The sequence below is a fragment of the Callithrix jacchus genome, chromosome 3 (genome assembly GCF_049354715.1).
Source record: "Callithrix jacchus isolate 240 chromosome 3, calJac240_pri, whole genome shotgun sequence".
In the NCBI taxonomy this organism is placed as follows: domain Eukaryota; kingdom Metazoa; phylum Chordata; class Mammalia; order Primates; family Cebidae; genus Callithrix; species Callithrix jacchus.
Window position 1 is genome coordinate 26,961,023 of NC_133504.1, and position 25,083 is coordinate 26,986,105.

Here is a 25,083-nt window from a genome sequence, read left to right on the forward strand (position 1 = left end):
CAGATATTTCTCAATACAGCAAGTATTCCCATTCACTGTGGAATATCAAAACGCAGCTCCTCGATGAAACGCGCTTCTAACTCTCTGAGTCTAAGCATAGATTCAACTCTCTTAATTGAACAAACATACAGCAGATCATTTTGAAAGATACGTTTGTTTTATGTTTTTGAGGCAGTTTCATAGCCAATTCTTTAATGCTTGCATTTGGCAGAAAATATCCTTGTTCTGTTTCTTTACAGAAAGAGTTTAGAAACTGCTGCAGAAACACATAAGTTCAACTTTGTTAGTTGAATGCACACATTGAAGACCATTCTGTTAGATAGCTCTGTTTTTGTTTTAGAATCAGATTTTTCTCAATACATCATATATTCCTATGTATCTGGAATATTAAAACGCCACTCCAAGACAAAACGTGTTTCTAACTCTTTTAATCTTAATACAGATTCAACTCTCTTAGTTGAACAAACATTCAGCAGAGCAGTTTGAAAGATACGTTTGTTTTGTGTTGTAGATGCAGTTATAAAGTTATTTTTTAAATGCATGGATTCGGCTTCAAATATCCTTTTTCTGATTCTTTACAGAAAAGGGTTTACAAACTGCTGCAAGCACATATCAGTTTAACTCTGTAAGTTGAATGCACTCATTGAATACCATTCTGTTAGGTAGCTCCGTTTTCTTTTCAGAACCAGATATTTCTCAATACAGCGTATATTCCCATTCACTGTGAAATATTCACAGCTCCTAGACGAAACGTGCTTCTAACTCTTTGAATATAAACATAGATTCAACACTTCTAGTTGAACAAACATACAGCAGAGTAGTATGAAAGTTATGTTTGTTTTGTGTTTTAGACGCAGTTTCACAGCTATTTCTTAAATGCTTGGATTTGGCTGGAAATCTCCGTTTTCTGATTCTTTACAAAAAGGCTCCACAAACTGCTGCAAACACGCATCAGTTTAACTCTGTATGTTGAATGCACACATTGAAAACCATTCTGTTATGTAGCTCCGTTTTCGTTTTACTACCAGATTTTTCTCAATACATTGTTTACTCCTATTCATCTGGAATATTAAAACGCTGCTCCTAGACGAAACGTGTTTCTAAATTTTTGAATACTAACAGAGATTCAACTCTCTTAGTTGAACAAACATACAGCAAAGCAGTTTCAAGGATAGGTTTTTGTTGTGTTTTAGACGCAGTTTTTCAGCTATTTCTTAAATGATTTCATTTGGCTGGAAATATTCGTTTTCTGATTATTTACAGACAGTGTTTACAAACTGCTGCAAACAGATATCAGCTTAAATTTGTAAGCTGAATGTACACATAGAAGACCATTCTATTAGTTTCATTTTAGAACCATATTTTTCTCATACAGTGTATACTCCCATTTATTCTGGAATATCAAAATGCAGTTCCTAGACGAAACGTGTTTCTAACTCTCTGAATCTAAACATAGATTCAACTCTTATAGTTGAACGAACATACAGCAGAGCAGTATGAAAGATACGTTTGTTTTGTGTATTAGAAGCAGTTTCACAGCTATTTATTTAATGCTTAAATTTGGCTAAAAATATCCCTTTCCTATTTCTATACAGAAAGAGTTTACAAACTGCTGCAGACACACATAAGTTTAACTCGGTAAGTTGAATGCACGCATGGAAGACCATTCTGTTACGTAGCTCCGTTTTCATTTTAGAACCAGATTTTTCTCAATACAGTGTGTACTTCCATTCACTCCGGAATATCAAAACGCAGTTCAGAGACGAAACGTGTTTCTAACTTTCTGAACCTAAACAGATATTCAACTCTCTTACTCGAATGAACATTTAGCAGAGCAGTTTGAAAGATACGTTTGGTTTTTCTTTTAGAGACAGTTTCACAGCTGTTTCTTTTTTTGTTGCTGCTTTTTAAACTTTTTATTGGATTTTAGGTTTTGGGGTACATGAGCAGAGTATGCAAGACAGTTGGGTAGGTACACACATGGCAGTGTGCTTTGCTTCCCTTCTCCCCTTCACCCACATTTGGCATTTCTCCCCAGGCTATCCCTTCCCACCTCCCCCTCCCACTGGCCCTCCCCTTTCCCCCCCAATAGATCCCAATGTTTACTACTCCCCTTTCTGTGTCCATGTGTTCTCATTTTTCATCACACGCCTATGAGTGAGAATATGCAATGTTTCATTTTCTGTTTTTGTGTCAGTTTGCTGAGGATGATGTTCTCCAGATTCATCCATGTCCCTACAAACAACACAAACTCATCATTTCTGATTGCTGCATAATATTCCATGGTGTATATGTGCCACATTTTACCAATCCAGTCTATTATCAATGGGCATTTGGGTTGATTCCAGGTCTTTGCTATTGTAAACAGTGCTGCAATGAACATTCGTGTCCTTATAGTAGAACGATTTATAGTCTTTTGGATATATACCAGTAATGGGATTGCTGGGTCAAATGGAATTTCAATTTCTAAGGCCTTGAGGAATGGCCACACTGTCTTCCACAATGGTTGAACTAATTTACACTCCCAACAACAGTGTAAAAGTGTTCCTTTTTCTCCACATCCTCTCCAGCATCTGTTATCTCCAGATTTTTTAATCATCTCCATTCTAACTGGCGTGAGCTGGTATCTCAATGTGGTTTTGATTTGCATCTCTCTGATGACCAGTGACGATGAGCATTTTTTCATATGATTGTTGGCCTCATATATGTCTTCTTTCGTAAAGTGTCTGTTCATATCCTTTGCCCACTTTTGAATGGGCTTGTTTGTTTTTTTCCTGTAAATCTGTTTGGGTTCTTTGTAAATTCTGGATATCAGCCCTTTGTCAGATGGGTAAACGGAAAAATTTTTTTCCCATTCTGTTGGTTGCCGATTCACTCTAGGGACTGTTTCTTTTGCCGTGCAGAAGCTGTGGAGTTTCATTAGGTCCCATTTGTCTATTTTGGCTTTTGTTGCCAATGCTCTTGGTGTTTTGTTCATGAAGTCCTTGCCTACTCCTATGTCCTGGATAGTTTTGCCTAGATTTCCTTCTAGGGTTTTTATCGTGCCAGGTCTTATGTTTAAGTCTTTAATCCATCTGGAGTTAATTTTAGTGTAAGGTGTCAGGAAGGGGTCCAGTTTCTGCTTTCTGCACATGGCTAGCCAGTTTTCCCAACACCATTTGTTAAACAGGGAATCCTTTCCCCATTGCTTGTTTTTGTCAGGTTTATCAAAGATTGTATAGTTGTATGTATATTGTGTTGCCTCCGGTGCCTCTGTTTTGTTCCATTGGTCTATATCTCTGTTTTGGTACCAGTACCATGCGGTTTTGATTACTGTAGCCTTGTAGTATAGTTTGAAATCCGGTAGTGTGATGCCCCCCGCTGTGTTCTTTTTGCTTAGAATTGACTTGGCTATGCGGGCTCTCTTTTGGTTCCATATGAAGTTCATGGTGGTTTTTTCCAGTTTTTGAAGAAAGTCAATGGTAGCTTGATGGGGATAGCATTGATTCTGTAAATTACTTTGGGCAGTATAGCCATTTTCACGATATTAATTCTTCCTAACCATGAACATGGAATGTTTCTCCATCTGTTTGTTTCCTCTCTGATTTCGTTGAGCAGTGGTTTGTAGTTCTCCTTGAAGAGGTCCCTTACATTCCTTGTGAGTTGTATTCCAAGGTATTTTATTCTTTTTGTAGCAATTGTGAATGGCAGTTCGTTCTTGATTTGGCTTTCTTTAAGTCTGTTATTGGTGTAGACTAATGCTTGTGAGTTTTGCACAGTGATTTTATGTCCTGAGACTTTGCTGAAGTTGCTTATCAGTTTCAGGAGTTTTTGGGCTGAGGCAATGGGGTCTTCTAGGTATACTATCATATCGATGGAACGTATCTCAAAGTAATAAAAGCTATCTATGACAAACCAACAGCCAATATCATACTGAATGGGCAAAAACTGGAAGCATTCTCTTTGAAATCTGGCACTAGACAAGGATGCCCTCTTTCACCACTCCTATTCAATATAGTACTGGAAGTTCTAGCCAGAGAAATCAGGCAAGAAAAAGAAATAAATTGTATTCAAATAGGAAAGGTGGAAGCCAAATTGTCTCTATTTGCAGACGACATGATAGTATACATAGCTGTTTCTTAAATGCTTGGATTTGGCTGGAAATATCCGTTTTCTTATTCTTTGCTGAAAAAGTTTACACACTGCTGCAAACACACTTCACTTTAACTGTGTATGATGAATGCACACATTGAAGACCATTTTGTCATGTAGCTCCGCTTTCGTTTTAGAACCAGGTATTTCTAGTACGGCGTGTACTCCCAATAACTCTGTAATATCAAAACGCCGCTCCAAGACAAAACGTGTTTCTAACTGTCTGAATCTAAACATTAGTTAAACTTTCTTACTTGATGGGACATACAGCAGAGCAGTTTGAAACATACGTTTGTTTTGTGTTTTAGATGCAGTTTCACAGCTATTTTTTAAATGCTTGAATTTGGCTCTAAAAATCTGTTTTCTAATTCTATACAAAAAGGGCTTACAAACTGCTGCGAACACACATCAGTTTAAGTGTAAGTTGAATGCACTCATTGAAGACCACTTTGTCAGGTAGCTCCGTTTTTATTTTAGAACCAAATATTTCTCAATACAACGTGTATTCCTATTCACTCTGGAATATCAAAACACAGCTCCTCGAGGAAACGTGCTTCTAACTCTCTGAGTCTAAACATAAATTCAAGTCTCTTAGTTGAACAAACATACAGCAGAGCAGTTAGAGATATACGTTTGTTTTATGTTTTTGACGCAGTTCCACAGCTCATTCTTTAATTCTTGGATTTGACAGATAATATTCCATTTCTGATTCTTTACACAAAACGTTTACAAACTGCTGCAGACACACATAAGTTCAAGTTTGTAGCTTGAATGCACACATTGAAGGCCATTGAGTTACATAGCTCCGTTTTCGTTTTAGAACCAGATATTTTTTAATACAGCGTATATTCCAATTCATCTGTAATATTAAAATGGCACTCATAGACGAAACGTGTTTCTAACTCTCTGAATACTAACAGAGATTCAACTCTCTTAGGTGAACGAACATACAGCAGAGCAGTTTGAAAGATACGTTTGTTTTATGTTTTAGACGCAGTTTCTAAGCTATTTCTTGAATGCTTGGATTTGGCTGAAACTACCCATTTTTTTATTTTTCACAGAAACTGTATACAAACTGCTGCAAAACACACATCAGTCTTACTCTAAGTTGAATGCACACATTGAACACCATTCTGTTAGATAGCTCCGTTTTCGTTTTAGAACCAGATAATTCTCAATACAGCGTGTAGTCACATTTACTCTGGAATATTAAAACGCTTCTCCTAGACGAAACGTGTTTCTAACTCTCTGAATCTTAACACAGATTCAACTCTCTTAGTTGAATGAACATACAGCAGAGCAGTTTGAAGGATACGTTTGTTTTGTGTTTTAGACACAGTTTCACAGCTATTTGTTAAATGCTTGCATTTGGCTGGAAATATTTGTTTTCTGATTCTTTACAGAAAGAATTTACAAACTGCTGGAAACACGCATCAGTTTAACTTTGTAAGTTGAACGGACACATGAAAGTCCATTCTGTTAGGTGGCTCCGTTTTCATTTTAGAACCAGATATTTCTCAATACAGCGTGTATTCCCTTTCACTCTGGAATATCAAAACGCGGTTTCTAGAAGAAACGTGTTTCTAACTCTCTGAACCTAAAAATAGATTTAATTCTATTAGTTGAACTAACATTCAGCAGAGCAGAATGAAAGATACGTTTGTTTTGTGTTTTAGATGCAGTTTCACAGCTATTTCTTAAATGCTTGGATTTGGCTAAAAATATTCCTTTTCTGATTCTTTACAGAAAAGTGTTTATAAAGTGTTGCACACACACATCAGTTTAACTCTGTAATTTAAATGCACACATTGAAGACCATTCTGTTATGAACCTCCGTTTTCGTTTTAGAACCAGATATTTATAAATACAGTGTTATTCCCATTTACTGTGGAATATGAACACACAGCTCTTTGGTGAAACGTGCTTCTAACTTACTGAATATAATCACAGATTCAACTCTATTAGTTGAACGAACATCCAACAGAGAAGTTTGAAAGATTTGTTTGTTTGGTGTTTTAGATGCAGTTTCACAGCTATTTTTTAAATTCTTTAATTTGGCTGAAATATCAGTTTTCAAATTCTTTACAATAAGGGTTTACAAACTGCTGCAAACACACATCAGTTTAACTCTGTAAGTTGAATGCACATATTGAAGACCATTCTGTTAGGTAGCTCCATTTTCGTTTTAGAACCAGATATTTCTCAATGCAGCATGTATTTCCATTCGCTATGGAATATCAAAACGCAGCTCCTTGATGAAACGTGCTTCTTACTATCTGAATCCAAACATAGATTCAACTCTCTTAGTTGAATGAACATACCACAGAGCAGTTTTAAAGATACGTTTGTTTTGTGTTTTAGACGCAGTTTCACAGCTAATTTCTTAATGCTTGAATTTGGCAGAAAATATCTCTTTTCTGATTCTTTATAGAAAGAGTTTATAAGCTGCTGCAGACACACATAAGTTTAATGCACACATTGAAGACCATTTTGTTATGTAGCTCAGTTTTTGTTTTAGAATCAGATATATGTCAATGCAGCTTATACTCCCATTCACTCTGGGATATCAAAATTCTGCTCCTAGACAAAACGTGCTTCTAACTCTCTAAATCTAAACATATATTCAACTTTTTTACTTAAAGGAACATACAGCAGAGCAGTAATAAAGACACGTTTGTTTTGTGTTTTAGATGCAGTTTCACATCTATTCCTTAAATGCTTGCATTTGGCTACAAATATCCCTTTTCTGATTCTTTACAGAAAGGGGTTTATAAACTGCTGCAAACACACATCATTTTAACTCTGTAAGTTGAATGCACACATTGAAGACCATTCTGTTAGGTACCTCCGATTTCGTTTTAGAACCAGACATTTCTCAATACAGCGTGTATTCCCATTCACTGTGTAATATGAAACGCAGCTCCCAGACGAAACGTGCTTCTAACTTACTAAATCTAAACACAGATTCAACTATCTTAGTTGAACGAACATACAGCAGAGTGGTTTGAAAGATACGTTTCTTTTTTGTTATAGACGCAGATTCTCAGCTATTTTTTAAATGCTTGAATTTGGCTGAAAATATCCGTTTTCTAATTCTTTACAAAAAAAGGTTAACAAACTGCTGCAAACACACATCAGTTTATCTCTGTCAGTTGAATGCATTCATTGAAGACCATTCTGTTAAGTAGCCCAGGTTTTGCTTTAGAACCAGATATTTCTCAATACAGTGTTTATTCCCATTAAGTGTGGAATATCAAAATGCAGCTCCATGATGAAACGTGCTTCTAACTCTCTGAATCTAAACATAGATTCAACTCTCTTAGTTGAACGAACATACAGCTGAGCAGTTTGAAAGATACGTTTGTTTTATGTTTTAGACACAGTTTCACAGCTAATTCTTTAATGCTTAGATTTGGCTGGAAATATCTGAAGGCTTGGATTTGGCTGGATGTATCTGTTTTCTGATTCTTTACAAAAAGGCTTTACTAACTGCTGAAAAAAACACATCAGTTTAACTCTGTAAGATGAATGCATGCGTTGAAGACCATTCTGTTAAATAGCTTCGTTTTCATTTTAGAACCAGATATTTCTCAATACAGCGTGAACTCCCTTTTACTCTGGAATATCAAAACGCAGTTCCTAAACGAAACGTGTTTCTAACTCTGAATCTAAACATAGATGCAACTCTCTTAGTTGAACGAACATTCAGCAGAGCAGTTTGAAAGATACGTTTGTTTTGTGTTTTAGATGCAGTTTCACAGCTATTTTTTAAATGCTTGGATTTGACTACAAATATTTGTTTTCTGATTCCTTATAGAAAAGGTTTTATATACTGCTGCAAAAACACATAATTTTAATTCTGTACAATAAATGCACACATTGAATAACATTTTGTTAGGTATCTTCGTTTTCGTTTTAGAACCAGATATTTCTCAATACAGCGTGTATTCCCATTCACTTTGGAATATGAAAATGCAGCTCCTTGATGAAACGTGCTTCTAACTTACTGAATCTAAACACAGATTCAGCTCTTTCAGTTGAACGAACATACAGCAGAGCAGTTGAAAAGATACGTATATTTGGTGTTTTAGACGCAGTTTCACAGCTATTTCTTAAATGCTTGAATTTGGCTGAAAATATCCATTTTCTAATTCTTTACAAAAAGGGTTTACAAACTGCTGTAAACACACATCAGTTCATCTCTGTAAGTTGAATGCACTCATTGAAGACCATTCTGTTAGGTAGCTCCGTTTTCGTTTTAGTACCAGATTTTCTCAAAACAGCGATACTCCTATTCATCTGGAATATTAAAACGCTGCTCCGAGACGGAACGTGTTTCTAACTCTCTGAATCTTAACACAGATTCAACACTATTAGTTGAACAAAGATACTGGAAAGTAGTTTGAAGTATACGTTTGTTTTCTGTTTTAGACGCAGTTTCACAGCGAATTCTTTAATGCTAGGATTTGGCAGAAAATATCCCTTTTCTGATTTTAAAGAAAGAGTTTTCAAACTGCTGCAGACATCCATCAGTTTAACTTTGTAAGTTGAATGCACCCATTGTAGACCAATCTGTTAGGAAGCTCCGTTTTTCTTTTAGAAACAGATATTTCTCAATACAGCTTGTACTTCAATTCACTTTGGAATATCAAAACTCCGCTCCTCGACGAAACGTGTTTCTAACTCTCTGAATCTAAACATAAATTCAACTATCTTACTTGAAAAAACACAGAGAAGGGCAGTTAGAAAGATACGTTTGTTTTGTGTTTTAGACGCAGTTTCACAGCTATTTCTTAAACGCTTGCATTTGGGTACAAATATCGGTTTTCTGATACTTTACAGAAAAAAGTTTATAAACTGCTGAAAACACAACATTTTAACTCTGTAAGTTAAATGCACAAATTGAAAACGATTCTGTTAGGAACCTCTGTTTTTCTTTTAGAAACAGATATTACTCAATAAAGCCTCTATTCCCATTCACTGTAAAATATCAAAATGCAGCTTTTAGATGAAACGTGCTTCTAACTCTCTGAATCTAAACATAGATTCAACTCTCTTAGTTGAACGAGCATACAGCAGAGCAGTTTGAAAGATACGTTTTTTATGTGTTTTAGACACAGTTTAACAGCTATTTTTTAAATGCATGGATTTGGCTGGAATTATCCGTTTTCTGATTCTTTACAAAAAGAATTTAAAAACTGCTGCAAACACATATCAGTTCAACTCTGTAAGTTGAATGCACACATGGAAGACCATTCTGTTAAATAGCTCCGTTTTCTTTTTAGAAACAGATATTTCTCAATACAGCATGTACCCTCATTCATTCAAAACTATCCAAACGCGGCTCCCAAAAGAACGCATTTCTAACTTGCTGAATCTAAACACTGCTTTAGCTCTCTTAACTGAAGAAACCCACAGCAGAGTAGTTTGAAGTATACGTTTGTTTTGTGTTTTAGAGGGAGATTTACAGCTATTTCTTAAATGCTTAAATTTGGCTGGAGAAATCCGTTTTCTGCTTCTTCACAGAAAGGGTTTAGAAACTACTGCAAACACACCTAAGTTTAATTCTGTAAGTTGAATGCACGCATTGAAGACAATTCGGTTAGGTAACTTCGTTTTTGTTTTAGAAGCAGATATTTCTTAATACAGCGTTTACTCCCATTCACACTGGAATAGAAAAACTCAGCTTCAAGAAGAAGCGTGCTTCTATCTCTCTGAATCTAAACACAGATTCAACTTTCTTAGTTGATTGAACCCACAGCAGAGTAGTTTGAAAAATACGTTTGTTTTGTGTTTTAGACAAAGATTTACAGCTATTTCTTAAATGCTTGGATTTTCCTGGAAAACTTTGTTTACTGTCTGTTCACAGAAAGAATTTGAAAACTACTGCAAACACACATCAGTTTAACTCTGTAAGTTGAATGCACACATTGAAGACCGTTCTGTTAGGTAGCTCCGTTTTCCTTTTAGAACCAGATATTTCTCAATACAGCTTGTACTCTCATTCACTCAGGAATATCCAAACGCAGCTCCCCAAAAAATGCGTTTCTAACTCGCTGAATTTAAACACCACTTCAGCTCTCTTAGCTGAACGAACCGACAGCAGAGTAGTTTGAAGGATACCTTTGTTTGTGTTTTAGACGGAGATTTACCGCTATTTCCTAAATGCTTGGATTTGGCTGGAATGATTCGTTTTCTGCTTCTTCACCCAAAAAATTTACAAAGTACAGCAGACACATATCAGTTTAACTCTGTAAGTTGAATGCACAAGTTGAAGATTGTTCTGTTAGGTAGCTTCCTTTGGTTTTTAGAACAAGATCTTTCAACACAGCATGTACGTTTATTCACTCGGGAATATCCAAACGCAGCACCCGGAAGAAAACGCGTTTCTACATCGCTGAGTCTAAACACCGCTTCAACTCTCTTAGGTGAACAAACCCACAGCAGAGTAGTTTCAATGATGCGTTTGTTTTGTGTTTTACACTATTTACAGCTATTTCTTAAATGCTTGGATTTGGCTGGAAAAATAAGTTTTCTGCTTCTTAACAGAAAGGGTTTACAAACTACTGCAAACACACATCAGTTTAACTCTGAAGATTGGATGCACACATTGAAAACCATTCTGTTAGGTAGCTCCATTTTGGTTTGAGAAGCAGATATTTCTCAATACAGCATTTACTGCCATTCACTTTGGAATATCAAAGCGCAGCTTCTAGAATAAACGTGCTTCAAACTCTCTGAATCTAAACACAGATTCAACTTATTTAGTTGAACTAACGCACAGCAGAACACTTTGAAAGATAAGATTGTTTTTTGTTTTAGGCGGAGATTTACCTCTATCTTAAATGCTTGGATTTTGCTGAAAAAATTCCTTTTCTGCTTCTCCACAGCAAGGGCTTACAAACACACATCAGTTTAACTCTGTAAGTTAAATGCACACTTTGAAGACTGTTCTGTTATGAAGGTTCGTTTTCCTTTTAGAAACAGATATTCCTCAATAGAGCATGTATATTCATTCACTCGAGAATATCCAAATGCAGCTTCCAGAACCAACGCGTTTCTTCCTCTTTGAATCTAAAAACCGCTTCAACTTCTCTAGTTGAACGAACCCAAAGCAGAGTAGTTTGAAGGATACGTTTGTTTTGTGTTTTAGATGGAGATTTACCGCTATTTCTTAAATGCTTGGATTTGGCTGGAAACATCCATTTTTTCTGTAAGTTGAATGCGCACATTGAAGTCCATTCTGCTAGGTAGCTCCGTTTTGGTTTTAGAAGCAGATATTTCTCAATAGAGCGTTTACTGCCATTCACTCTGAAATATCAAAACGCAGCTTTCAGAAGAAACATGCTTCAAATTCTCTGAATCTAAAGAAAGATTTGTTTTTTTTACTTGAACGAACACACAACAGAGCACTTTGAAAGATACATTTTTTGTGTGTTATACACGTAGATTTACACCTATTTTTTAAATGCTTGGATTTGGCTGGATAAATCTGTTTTTGGCTTTTGCACAGAAAGGGTTTAAGAACTACTGCAAACACACATCAGTTAAACTCTGTACGTTGCATGCACGCATTGAAGACCGTTCTGCTAGGTAGCTTTGTTTTAGTTTTGGAACCAAATATTTCTCAATACATTATGTACGTTCATTCACTCTTGAATATCCAAACGCAGCTCCCAGAACAAACGCGTTTCTGCCTCACAGAATGTAAACACTGCTTCAACTCTCTTAGGTGAACGAACCCACAGCAAAGTAATTTGAAGGATACGTTTGTTTTGTGTTATACGTGGAGATTTACCGCTATTTCTTAAATGCTTGGATTTCACTGGAAAATTCCGCATTCTGCTTTTTCACAGAAAAGGTTCATAAACTACTGCAAACACACATCAGTGTAACTCTGTAAGTTGAATGCACAGATATAAGACCGTTCTGTTATGTAGCTTCGTTTTCCTTTTAGAACCAGATATTTTTCATTTGTGCATCTACGTTCATTAAGTCGAAAATATCCAAAGGCAGCTTCCAGAACAAATGCGTTTTTACCTCGCCGAATCTAAACATCGCTTCAACGTTCATAGGTGAACGAACACACAGCAGATTAGTTTCAAGGATACGTTTGTTTTGTGATTTAGACGGAGATTTACCGCTATTTCTTAAATGCTTGTATTTGGCTGGAAACTTCCGTTTTCTGCTTCTTCACAGAAAGGGTTTAGAAACTACTGCAAACAAACATTAGTTTAACTCTGTAAGCTGAATGCACACATTGAGGACTGTTCTGTTAGGTAGCTCCGTTTCGGTTTTAGAAGCAGATATTTCTCAATACCCCGTTTACTGCCATTTCCTCTGGAATATCCAAACGCAGCTCCTAGAAGAAAGGTGTTTCAAACTCTCTGAATCTAAACACAGTTTCAACTCTTTTAGTTGAACAAACATGCAGCAGAGCCATTTGAAAGATACGTTTGTTTTGTGTTTTAGACGGAGATTTACCTCTACTTCTTAAATGCTTGGATTTGGCTGGAAAAATCTGTTTTCTGCTTCTCCACACAAAGGGTTTACAAACTACTGCAAACACACATCAGTTTAACTCTGTAAGTTGAATGTACACATTGAAGACCGTTCTGTTAGGTAACTTCTTTCTTTTTTTAGAACCAGATATTTCTCTATACAGCATGTACGTTCATTCTCTTGAGAATATCCAAATGAAGCTCCAGGAACAAACACCTTTCTAACTCGCTGAATTTAAACACTGCTTAAACTTTCTTAGGTGAATGAACCCACAGCAGATTAGTCTGAAATATACGTTTGTGTTGTGTTTTAGTTGGAGATTTTCTGCTATTTCTTAAATAATTTTATTTGACTGGTAATATCCATTTTCTGCCTTTTCACAGAAAACGTTTACAAACTATTGCAAACACACATTAGTTTAACTCAGAAAGTTGAATGCACACATTGAAGACGGTTCTGTTAGGTAGATTCGTTTTAGTTTTAGAACCAGACATTTTTCAATACATCATGTACGTTCATTCACTCGGGAATATCCAAACACAGCTCCCAGAACATCGCGTTTCCAACTCGATGAATCGAAACACTGCTTCAACCCCGTTAGGTGAATGAACCTACAACAGAGTAGTTTGAAGGATATGTTTGTTTTTGTTTTAGACAGAGATTTACCGCTGTTTCTTAAATGCTTGGATTTTTCTGGAAACATCCGTTTTCTGCTTCTTCACAGAAAGGATTTACAAGCTACTGCAAACACACATTAGTTTAACTCTGAAAGTTGAATGCACACATTGAAGACCGTTCTTTTAGGCAACTTTGTTTTAATTTAGAATCATATATTTCTCAATACATCACGTATGTTTATTTATTCGGGAATATCCAAATGCAGCTCCCAGAACAAACGCGTTTCTACCCCACTGAATCTAAACACCTCTTCAACTCTTTTAGTTGAACGAATATACAGCACAGTAGTTTGAAGGATACATTTGTTTTGTGTTTTAGACAGATATTTACCGCTATTTCCTAAATGCTTGGATTTTGCTGGAAAAATCCTTTTTCTGCTTCTTCACAGAAAGGGTTTACAAACTACTGCAAACACACATCAGTTTAACTCTGAAAATTGAATGCGCACATTGAAAAACATTCTAGTAGGTAGCTTCGTTTTTTTTCAGAAGCAGATATTTCTCAATACAGCGTTTACTGACATTCACTGTGCAATATCAAAACACAGCTCCTAGAAGAAACGTGCTTCAACTCTACGAATGTATACTGAGATTCAACTCTTTTAGTTATATGAACACATGGCAGAGCAGTTTGAAAGATACATTTCTTTTGTGTTTTAGATGGAGATTTACCTCTATTTCTTAAATGCTTGGATTTGTCTTGAAAAATCCGTTTTCTGCTTTTTCACACAAAGGCTTTACAATCTACTGAAACACACATCAGTTTTACTTTGTGAGTTGAATGCATACATTGAAGACCATTCTGCTAGGTAGCTTTCTTTTTCTATTAGAACCAGATATTTCTCAATACAGTATGTTCGTTCATTCACTCGTGAATATTCAAACGCAGCTCCCAGAACGAACGTGTTTCTAACTCACTGAATCTAAACACCGCTTCAACTCTTTTAGGTGAATGAATTGACGGCAGAATACTTTGAAGAATATGTTTGTTGTGTGTTTTAGAGAGAGTTTTACCGCTATTTATTAGATGCTTGGATTTGGCTGGAAACATTCGTTTTCTGCTTCTTCACAGAAAGTGTTCACAAACGACTCTAAACACACATTAGTTTTACTCTGTAAGTTTATTGGACATATTGAAGACAATTCTGTTTGGTTGCTCCGTTTCGGTTTTGGAAGCAGATATTTCTATATAGAGCTTTTACTTCCATTTACTCTGATCAAAACCTTGCTTCTAGAAAAAACGAGCTTCTCACTCTGTTAATCTGCACACAGTTTCAACTCCCTTAGTTGAATGAACAAACAGCAGATCCGTCTGAATGATGCGTCTGTTTTGTGTTTTAGACGGAGTTTTACCTTTATTTTCTAATGCCTGCATTTGGCAGAAAAAGTCCGTTTTCTGCTTCTTCACAGAAAGGATTTACTAACACACACAGCGGTTTAACTCTGTAAGTTGAATGCACACTTTGAACACTGTTCTGTTAGGAAGGCTCGCTTTCCTTTTAGAACCAGATATTTCTCAATAGAGCATGTACATTCATTCACTCGGGAATGTCCAAACGCTGCTCTTAGAACCAATGCGTTTCTACCTCGCTGAATTTAAACACCACTTCACCTTTTTTAGTTGAATGAACCCAAAGCAGAGTAGTTTGAAGCATATGCTTGTTTAGACGGAGATTTACCGCTATTTCTTAAATGCTTGAATTTGGCTGTAAAAATCCGTTTTCTGCTTAATCACAGAAAGAATTTAAAAACTACTGCAAACACACGTCAGTTTAACTCTGTAAGTTGAATGCACACAATTAAGACCATTCTGTTAGGTACCTCCTTTTTGGTTTTAGAAGCAGACATTTCTCAATACAGCATTTATTGCCATGCACATTGAAATATCAAAACGCAGCTCCTAGAAAAAACGTGCTTCATACTATCTAAATCTAAACAGACAATCAACTTTTTTAGTTGAACGAATGCACAGCAGAGCCCTTTGAAAGACACATTTGTTTTGTGTTTTAGACAGCGATTTACCTCTATTTCTAAAACGTTTGGATTTGGCTAGTAAATTCCGTTTTCTGTTTCTTCACAGAAAGGGTTTACAAACTACTGCAAACACACATCAGTTTAACTTTGTAAGTTGAATGTGCACACATTGAAGACAGTTCTGTTAGGTAGCTTCTTTTTTTTAGGACCGGATATTTCTCTATACAGCATGTACGTTCATTCACTCTGGAATATCCAAACGCACCTCCCAGAACAAACGCGTTTTTAACTCGCTAAATCTAAACTTTGTTTAAACTCTCTTAGGTGAACGAACCCAGAGTAGAGTAGTCTGAAAGATACATTTTTTGTGTGTTTTAGACAGCGATTTACCGCTATTTCTTAAATGCTTGGATTTGGCTGGAAAAATCAGTTTTCCGCTTCTTCACAGAAAGAATTCACAAACTACTGCCAACACACTTCAGTTTAACCCTATAACTTGAATGTACACATTGAACACCATTCTGTTATGTAGCTCTGTTTTGGTTTTAGAAGCAGATATTTCTCAATACAGCGTTTACTGCCATTCACTCTGGAATATCTAAACGCAGCTCACAGAAGAAACATGCTTCCAACTCTCTGAGTATAAATACAGATTTAACTGTTTTAGTTTATCGAATATACAGCAGAGTAGTTTGAAAGATACGTTTGTTTTGTGTTTTAGACGGACATTTGCAGCTATTTTTTAAATGCTTGGATTTGACCAAAAAATTCCGTTTTCTGCTTTCTCACATAAAACGTTTTCAAACTACTGCAAACACACAACAGTTTAAATCTAAGTTGAATGCACACATTGAAGACCATTCTGTTAGGTAGCTCCGTTTTGGTTTTAGAAGCAGATTTTTTTTCAATAAAGCATTTACTGCCATTCACGCAGGAATATGAAAATGCAGCTCCTAAAAGAAACGTGCTTCAAACTCTCTGAATCTAAACAAAGATTCAGTCTTTAATCCATCTGGAGTTAATTTTAGTGTAAGGTGTCAGGAAGGGGTCCAGTTTCTGCTTTCTGCACATGGCTAGCCAGTTTTCCCAACACCATTTGTTAAACAGGGAATCCTTGCCTCATTGCTTGTTTTTGTCAGGTTTATCAAAGATTGTATAGTTGTATGTATGTTGTGTTGCCTCTGGTGCCTCTGTTTTGTTCCATTGGTCTATATCTCTGTTTTGGTACCAGTACCATGCTGTTTTGATTACTTTAGCCTTGTAGTATAGTTTGAAATCCGGTAGTGTGATGCCCCCCGCTGTGTTCTTTTTGCTCAGAATTGACTTGGCTATGCGGGCTCTCTTTTGGTTCCATATGAAGTTCATGGTGGTTTCTCCCAGTTCTGTGAAGAAAGTCAATGGTAGCTTGATGGGGATAGCGTTGATTCTGTAAATTACTTTGGGCAGTATAGCCATTTTCACGATATTAATTCTTCCTAAACATGAACATGGAATGTTTCTCCATCTGTTTGTGTCCTCTCTGATTTCGTTGAGTAGTGGTTTGTAGTTCTCCTTGAAGAGGTCCCTTACGTTCCTTGTTAGTTGTATTCCAAGGTATTTTATTCTTTTTGTAGCAATTGCGAATGGCAGTTCGCTCTTGATTTGGCTTTCTTTAAGTCTGTTATTGGTGTAGACGAATGCTTGTGATTTTTGCACATTGATTTTATATCCTGAGACTTTGCTGAAGTTGTTTATCAGTTTCAGGAGTTTTTGGGCTGAGGCGATGGGGTCTTCAAGGTATACTATCATGTCGTCTGCAAATAGAGACAATTTGGCTTCCACCTTTCCTATTTGAATACCCTTTATTTCTTTTCCTTGCCTGATTGCTCTGGCTAGAACTTCCAGTACTATATTGAATAGGAGTGGTGAGAGAGGGCATCCTTGTCTAGTGCCAGATTTCAAAGGGAATGCTTCCAGTTTTTGCCCATTCAGTATGATATTGGCTGTTGGTTTGTCATAACTAGCTTTTATTACTTTGAGATACCTTCCATCGATACCGAGTTTATTGAAGGTTTTTAGCATAAAGGGCTGTTGAATTTTGTCAAATGCCTTCTCTGCGTCAATTGAGATAGTCATGTGGTTTTCATTTTTGGTTCTGTTTATGTGGTGAATTACGTTGATAGACTTGTGTATGTTGAACCAGCCTTGCATCCCCGGGATGAATCCTACTTGATCATGATGAATAAGTTTTTTGATTTGCTGTTGCAATCGGCTTGCCAATATTTTATTGAAGATTTTTGCATCTGTGTTCATCATGGATATTGGCCTGAAGTTTTCTTTTCTCGTTGGGTCTCTGCCGGGTTTTGGTATCAGGATGATGTTGGTCTCATAAAATGATTTGGGAAGGATTCCCTCTTTTTAGATTGTTTGAAATAGTTTTAGAAGGAATGGTACCAGCTCCTCCTTGTGTGTCTGGTAGAATTCGGCTGTGAACCCATCTGGACCTGGGCTTCTAAAGACTTAAACATAAGACCTGGCACCATAAAAACCCTAGAAGGAAATCTAGGCAAAACTATCCAGGACATAGGAGTAGGCAAGGACTTCATTAACAAAACACCAAAAGCATTGGCAACAAAAGCCAAAATAGACAAATGGGACCTAATGAAACTCCACAGCTTCTGCACGGCAAAAGAAACAGTCACTAGAGTGGATCGGCAACCAACAGAATGGGAAAAAATTTTCGCAGTCTACCCATATGACAAAGGGCTGATATCCAGAATTTACAAAGAACTCAAAGAGATTTACAGGAAAAAAACAAACAAGCCCATTCAAAAGTGGGCAAAGGATATGAACAGATACTTTACGAAAGAAGACATATAAGAGGCCAACAGTCATATGAAAAAATGCTCATTGTCACTGGTCATCAGAGAGATGCAAATCAAAACCACATTGAGATACCATCTCACGCCAGTTAGAATGACGATCATTAAAAAATCTGGAGACAACAGATGCTGGAGAGGATGTGGAGAAAAAGGAACACTTTTACACTGTTGGTGGGAGTGTAAATTAGTTCAACCATTGTGGAAGTCAGTGTGGCGATTCCTCAAGGCCTTAGAAATAGAAATTCCATTTGACCCAGCAATCCCATTACTGGGTATATATCCAAAAGACTATAAATCGTTCTACTATAAGGACACATGTACACGAATGTTCATTGCAGCACTGTTTACAATAGCAAAGACCTGGAATCAACCCAAATGCCCATTCATAATAGACTGGATTGGAAAAATGTGGCACATATACACCATGGAATATTATGCAGCAATCAGAAATGATGAGTTCGTGTCGTTTGTAGGGACATGGATGAATCTGGAGAACATCATCCTCAGCAAACTGACACAAGAACAGAAAATGAAACACCGCATATTCTCACTCATAGGTGGGTGATGAAAAATGAGAACACATGGACACCGAAAGGGGAGTACTAAACACTGGGGTCTATTGGGGGGAAAAGGGGAGGGCCAGTGGGAGGGGGAGGTGGGGAGGGATAGCCTGGGGAGAAATGCCAAATGTGGGTGAAGGGGAGAAGAAAAGCAAAGCACACTGCCATGTGTGTACCTACGCAACTGTCTTGCATGCTCTGCTCATGTACCCCAAAACCTAAAATCCAATAAAAAATTTAAAAAAAAAGTAAATCCATGTTGATTCACTCGGGAATATCAAAACGCAGCTCCCAGAACAAACTCGTTTCTAACTCGCTGAATCTAAACCCCACTTCAACTTTCTTAGGTGAAGGAACTTACAGCAGAGCAGTTTGAAAGATACGTTTGTTTTGTGTTTTAAACCGAGATATACCGCTATTTCTTAAATGCTTGATTTGGCAGAAAAAATCAGTTTTCTGCTTCTTCACACAAAGTGTTTACAAACTACTGAAAACACACGTCAGTTTATCTGTATAAGTTGAATGCACACATTAAAGACCATTCTGTTAGGTATCTCCGTTTTAGTTTTAGAATCAGATATTTCTCAATACAGCGTTTACTGCCATTCACTCTAAAATATCAAAACGCAGCTCCCAGAAGAAACATGCTTCAGACTCTCTGAATCTAAACACAGATTCAACACTTTTTGTTAAACGAACACACAGTAGAGCAGTTTGAACTATACGTTTGTTTTGTGTTTTAGACGGAGATTTACCGCTATTTCTTAAATGCTTGGAAATGGCTGGAAATATCAGTTTTCTGCTTTCTCACAGCAAGGGATTACAAATTACTGCTGAGACACATCAGTTAAACTCTGCAAGTTGAATCCACACATTGAAGACCATTCTGTTAGGTAGCTCTGTTTTGGTTTTAGAAGTAGATATTTCTCAATACAGCATTTACTGCCATTAACTCTGGAATATCAAAATTCAGCTCTTAGAAGAAACGTGCTTCAAACTCTTTAAATCTAAACACAGATTCAACTCTTTTAGCTGAACAAAGACACCGCAGAGCAGTTTGAAAGATACGTTTCTTTTGTGTTTTAGACGGACATTTACCGCTATTTCTTAAATGCTTGGATTTGACTGGAAAAATCAGTTTTCTACTTCTTTACACAAAGGGTTTACAAACTACTGCAAACACATATCAGTTCAACTCTGCACGTTGAATGCACACATTGAAGACGGTTCTGTAAGGTAACTTCGCTTACGTTTTAAAACCAGATATTTCTCAATACAGCATGTACGCTCATTCACTCGGGAATATCCAAACGCAGCTCAACCCAGGAACACGTTTCTAACTCGCTGAATTGAAACACCGCTTCACCTTTCTTAGTTGAACGAACCCACAGAAGAGTAGTTTCAAGGATGCGTTTGTTTTGTGTTTTAGACGGAAATTTACGGCTATTTCTTAAATGCTTGGATTTGGCTGGAAACATCCGTTTTCGGCTTCTTCACAGAAAGGGCTTAAAAACTATTTCAAATACACACCAGTTTAACTCTGAAAGTTGAATGCACACATTGAAGATTGTTCTGTTAGCTACCTCCGTTTTCGTTTTAGAAGCAGATATTTCTCAATAAAGCGTTTAGTGCCATTTATTCTGGCATATCAAAATGCAGCTGCTAAAAGAAACGTGCTTCAAACTCTCTGAATCTAAGCAAAGATTCAACTCTTCTAGCTGAACGAAAACGCAGCAGAGCAGTTTGAGATACTTTTTTTGTGTGTTTTAGATGGAGATTTACCTCTATTTCTTAAATGCTTGGATTTGGCTGGAAAAATCAGTTTTCTGCTTCTTCTTACAAAGGGTTTACAAACTACTGCTGAAACACATCAGTTTAACTCTGCAAGTTGAATGCACACTTTTTTTAATTTTTTTATTGCATTTTAGGTTTTGGGGTTCATGTGCAGAACTTGCAAGACAGTTGCATTGGTACACACATGGCATTGTGTTTTGCTTCCTTTCTCCTTTTCACCCACATTTGGCATTTCTCCCCAGGCTATCCCTCCCCAGCTTTCCCTCCTTTGGCTGGCCCTCCAATTCTCCCCCCAATAGACCTTAGTGTTTAGTACTTTCCTCCCTGTTTCCATGTGTTCTCATTTATCATCACCCGCCTATGAGTGAGAATATGCGGTATTTCATTTTCTGTTTTGTGTCAGTTTCCTGAGAATGATGTTCTTCAGATTCATCCATGTCCCTACAAACGACTCATCATTTTTGATTGCTGCATAATATTCGATGGTGTATACGTGCCACATTTTTTCGATCTACTCTATCATCAATAGGCATTTGGGTTGATTCCAGGTCTTTGCTATTGTAAACAGTGCTGCAATGAACATTCATGTGCATGTTTTTTTATAATAGAACCATTTATAGTTGTTTGAATGCAGACATTGAAGACAATTCTGTTAGGTAGCTCCGTTTTGGTTTTAGAAGCATTTATTTTTCAATACAGCTTTTACTGCCATTCACACTGGCATATCAAAACGCAGCTCTTAAAAGAAACTTGCTTCAAACTCTCTGAATCTAAGCAAAGATTCAACTCTTCTACTGGAACAAAAACGCAGCAGAGCAATTTGAGAGATATGTTTCTTTTGGGTTTTAGACGGAGATTTACCGCTATTTCTTAAATGCTTGGAATGGCTGAAAAAATCAGTTTTCTGCTTCTTCACAGAAAGGATTTACAAACTACTGCAAACACACATTAGTGTAACTTTGTAAGTTGAATGCACACGTTGAAGACCATTCTGTTAGGTAGCTTCTTTTACCTTTTAAAACCAGATATTTCGCAATACAGCATGTATGCTCATTCACTCAAGAATATCAAAACGCAGCTTTCAGAAGAAACGCGTTTCTAACTCGCTGAATTTAAACACCGCTTCAACACTCTTAGGTGAACGAACCCACAGCAGAGTAGTTTCAAGGATACGTTTGTTTTGTGGTTTAGATGGAGATTTACCACTATTTCTTAAATGCTTGGATTTGGCTGGAAACTTCCGTTTTCTGCTTCTTCACAGAAAGGTTTTACAAACTACTGAAAACACACATCAGTTTAACTCTGTAAGTTGAATGCACACATTGAAGACCATTTTGTTAGGTAGTTCCGTTTTGGTTTCAGAACCAGATATTTCTCAATAAAGCATTTACTCTCATTCACTCTGGAATATCAAAACGCAGCTCCCAGAAGAAACGTGCTTCAAACTCTCTGAATCTAAACACATATTCAACTCTTTCAGTTGAATGACCACACAGCAGAGCAGTTTGAATGCCAAGTTTGTTTTGTGTTTTAGACGGAAATTTATGGCTATTTTATAAATGCTTGGATTTGGCTGGAAAATTTAGTTTTCTGCTTCTTCACAGAAAGGGTTTACAAACTACTGCAAACACACATCAGTTTAACTCTGTAATTTTAATGCAAAAATTGAAGACCGTTCTGTTAGGTAGCTTCGTTTTCCTTTTAGAACCAGATATTTCTCAATACAGCATGTACCCACATTCATTCAAAAATATCCAAACGCAGCTCCCAGAAGAAACACATTTCTAACTCGCTGAATCTAAACACTGCTTAAACTCTCTTAGGTAAACAAACCCACAGTAGAGTAGTTTCAAGGATATGTTTCTTTTGTGTTTTAGAAGGAGATTTACCGCTATTTTTTAAATGTTGGATTTGGCTGGAAAAATCAGTTGTCTGCTTATTTAAAGAAAAGGTTTGCAAACTACTGTAAACACACATCAGTTTTACTCTGTAAGTTGAATGCACACATTGAAGACCGTTCTGTTAGGTAGCTTTGTTTACCTTTTAGAACCAGATATTTCTCAATACTGCGTGTACGCTCATTCACTCTGGAATATCCAAACGCAGCTCCCAGAAGAAACGTGTTTCTAACTCGCTGAATCTAAACACCGCTTCAAGTTTCTTAGGTGAACAAACCCACAGCAGAGTAGTTTCAATGGTAAGTTTGTTTTGTGTTTTAAACGGAGATTTACTGCTATTTCTTAAATGCTTGGATTTGGTTGGAAACATCTGTTTTCTGCTTCTTCACAGAAAGGGTTTACAAACTACTGCAAACACACATCCGTTTAACTCTGTAATTTGAATGCACACATTGACGACCGTTCAGTTAGGTACCTCCGTTTTGGTTTTAGAAGCAGATATTTCTCAATACAGCGTTTAGTGACATTCACTTTTGCATATCAAAACTCAGCTCCTAGAAGAAACGTGCTTAAAATTCTCTGAATCTAAGCAAAATTCAACTCTTCTAATTGAATGAAAACTCAGCAGAGCAGTTTGAGAGATACGTTTGTTTTGTGTTTTAGATGGAGATTTACCGCTATGTATTCAATGCTAGGATTTGGCTGAAAAAATCAGTTTTCTGTTTTTTTATCACAAAGGGTTACAAACTACTGCTAAAACACATCAGTGTAGCTCTGCAAGTTCTATGCACACATTTTTTAAAAAATTTTTATTGCATTTTAGGTTTGGGGGTTCATGTGCAGAACATGCAAGACAGTTGCATAGGTACACACATGGCAGTGTGTTTTGCTTCCTTTCTCCCCTTTACCCACATTTGGCATATTTCCCCAGGCTATCCCTTCCCAGCTTTCCCTCCTTTGGCTGGCCCTCCACTTTTACCTTCAATAGACCCCAGTGTTTAGTACTTCCCTCCCTGTGTCCATGTGTTCTCATTTTTCATCACCTACCTATGAGTGAGAATATGCGGTATTTCGTTTTCTGTTTTGTGTCAGTTTTCTGAGAATGATGTTCTTCAGATTCATTCATGTCCCTACAAACGACACGAACTCATCATTTCTGATTGCTGCATAATATTCGATGGTGTATATGTGCCACATTTTCTTGGTCCAATCTATCATCAATAGGCATTTGGGTTGATTCCAGGTCTTTGCTATTGTAAACAGTGCTGCAGTGAACATTCGTGTGCATGTGTTCTTATAGTAGAACGATTTATAGTTGCTTGAATGCACACATTTAAGACCATTCTGTTAGGTAGCTTCGTTTTGACTTTAGAAGCATTTATTTCTCAATACAGTGTTTACTGCCCTTCACTCTGGAATATCAAAACGCAGCTTTTAGAAGAAACATACTTCAAAGTCTTTAAATCTTAACACAGATTCAACTTTTTTAGCTGAACAAACACACAGCTGAGCAGTTTGAAAGATATGTTCCTTTTGTATTTTTGACCGCTGTCTTGAATGCTTGGATTTGGCTGAAAAAATCAGTTTTCTGCTTCTTCACACAAAGGATTTACAAACTACTGCAAACAAATATCAGTTTAACTCTGTAAGTTGAATGCACACATTGAAGACCGTTCTGTTAGGTAGCTTCTTTTACCTTTTAGAACCAGATATTTCTCAATACAACATGTACGCTCATTCACTCGGGAATATCCAAACGCAGCTTCGAGAAGAAACGCCTCTCTAACTCGCTGAATCTAAACACCACTTCAACACTCTTAGGTGAACGAACCCACAGCACAGTAGCTTCAAGGATACATTTGTTTTGTATTGTAGACGAAGATTTACCGCTAATTCTTAACTGCTTAGATTTGGCCGGAAACGTCCGTTTTCTGCTTCTTCACAGAAAGGGTTTACAAACAACTGCAAACACACATCAGTTCAACTCTGTAAGTTGAATGCACACATTGACGACCGTTCAGTTAGGTACCTCCGTTTTGGTTTTAGAAGCAGATATTTCTCAATACAGCGTTTAGTGCTATTTATTCTGGCATATCAAAACGCAGCTGCTAAAAGAAACTTGCTTCAAACTCTCTGAATCTAAACACAGATTCAACTCTCTTAGTTGTAAAAAAACACAGCAGAGAAGTTTGAGAGATATTTTGTTTTGTGTTTTAGGCGAAGATTTACCGCTATTTCTTAAATGCTTGGATTTGGCTGAAAAAATCAGTTTTCTACTTCTTAACACAAAGGGTTAGGTAGCTTTGTTTTTTTTTTTTAGTCTCAGCAAACTGACACAAGAACCAAAAATGAAATACCGCATATACTGACTCATAGGCGGGTGATGAAAAATGCTTCTTCACACAAAGGGTTTACAAACTACTGCAAACACACGTCAATTTAACTCTGTAATTTGAATGCACACATTGAAGACCGTTTTGTTAGGTAGCTTCGTTTACCTATTACAATATTTCTCAATACAACATGTATGCTCATTCACTCGGGTATATCCAAATTAAGCTCCCACAAGAATCGCGTTTCTTACTTGCTGAATCTAAACACCGCTTCACCTCTCTTAGGAGAATGGACCCACAGCAGAGTAATGTCAAGGATACATTTGTTTTGTGTTTTAGATGAAGATTTACCG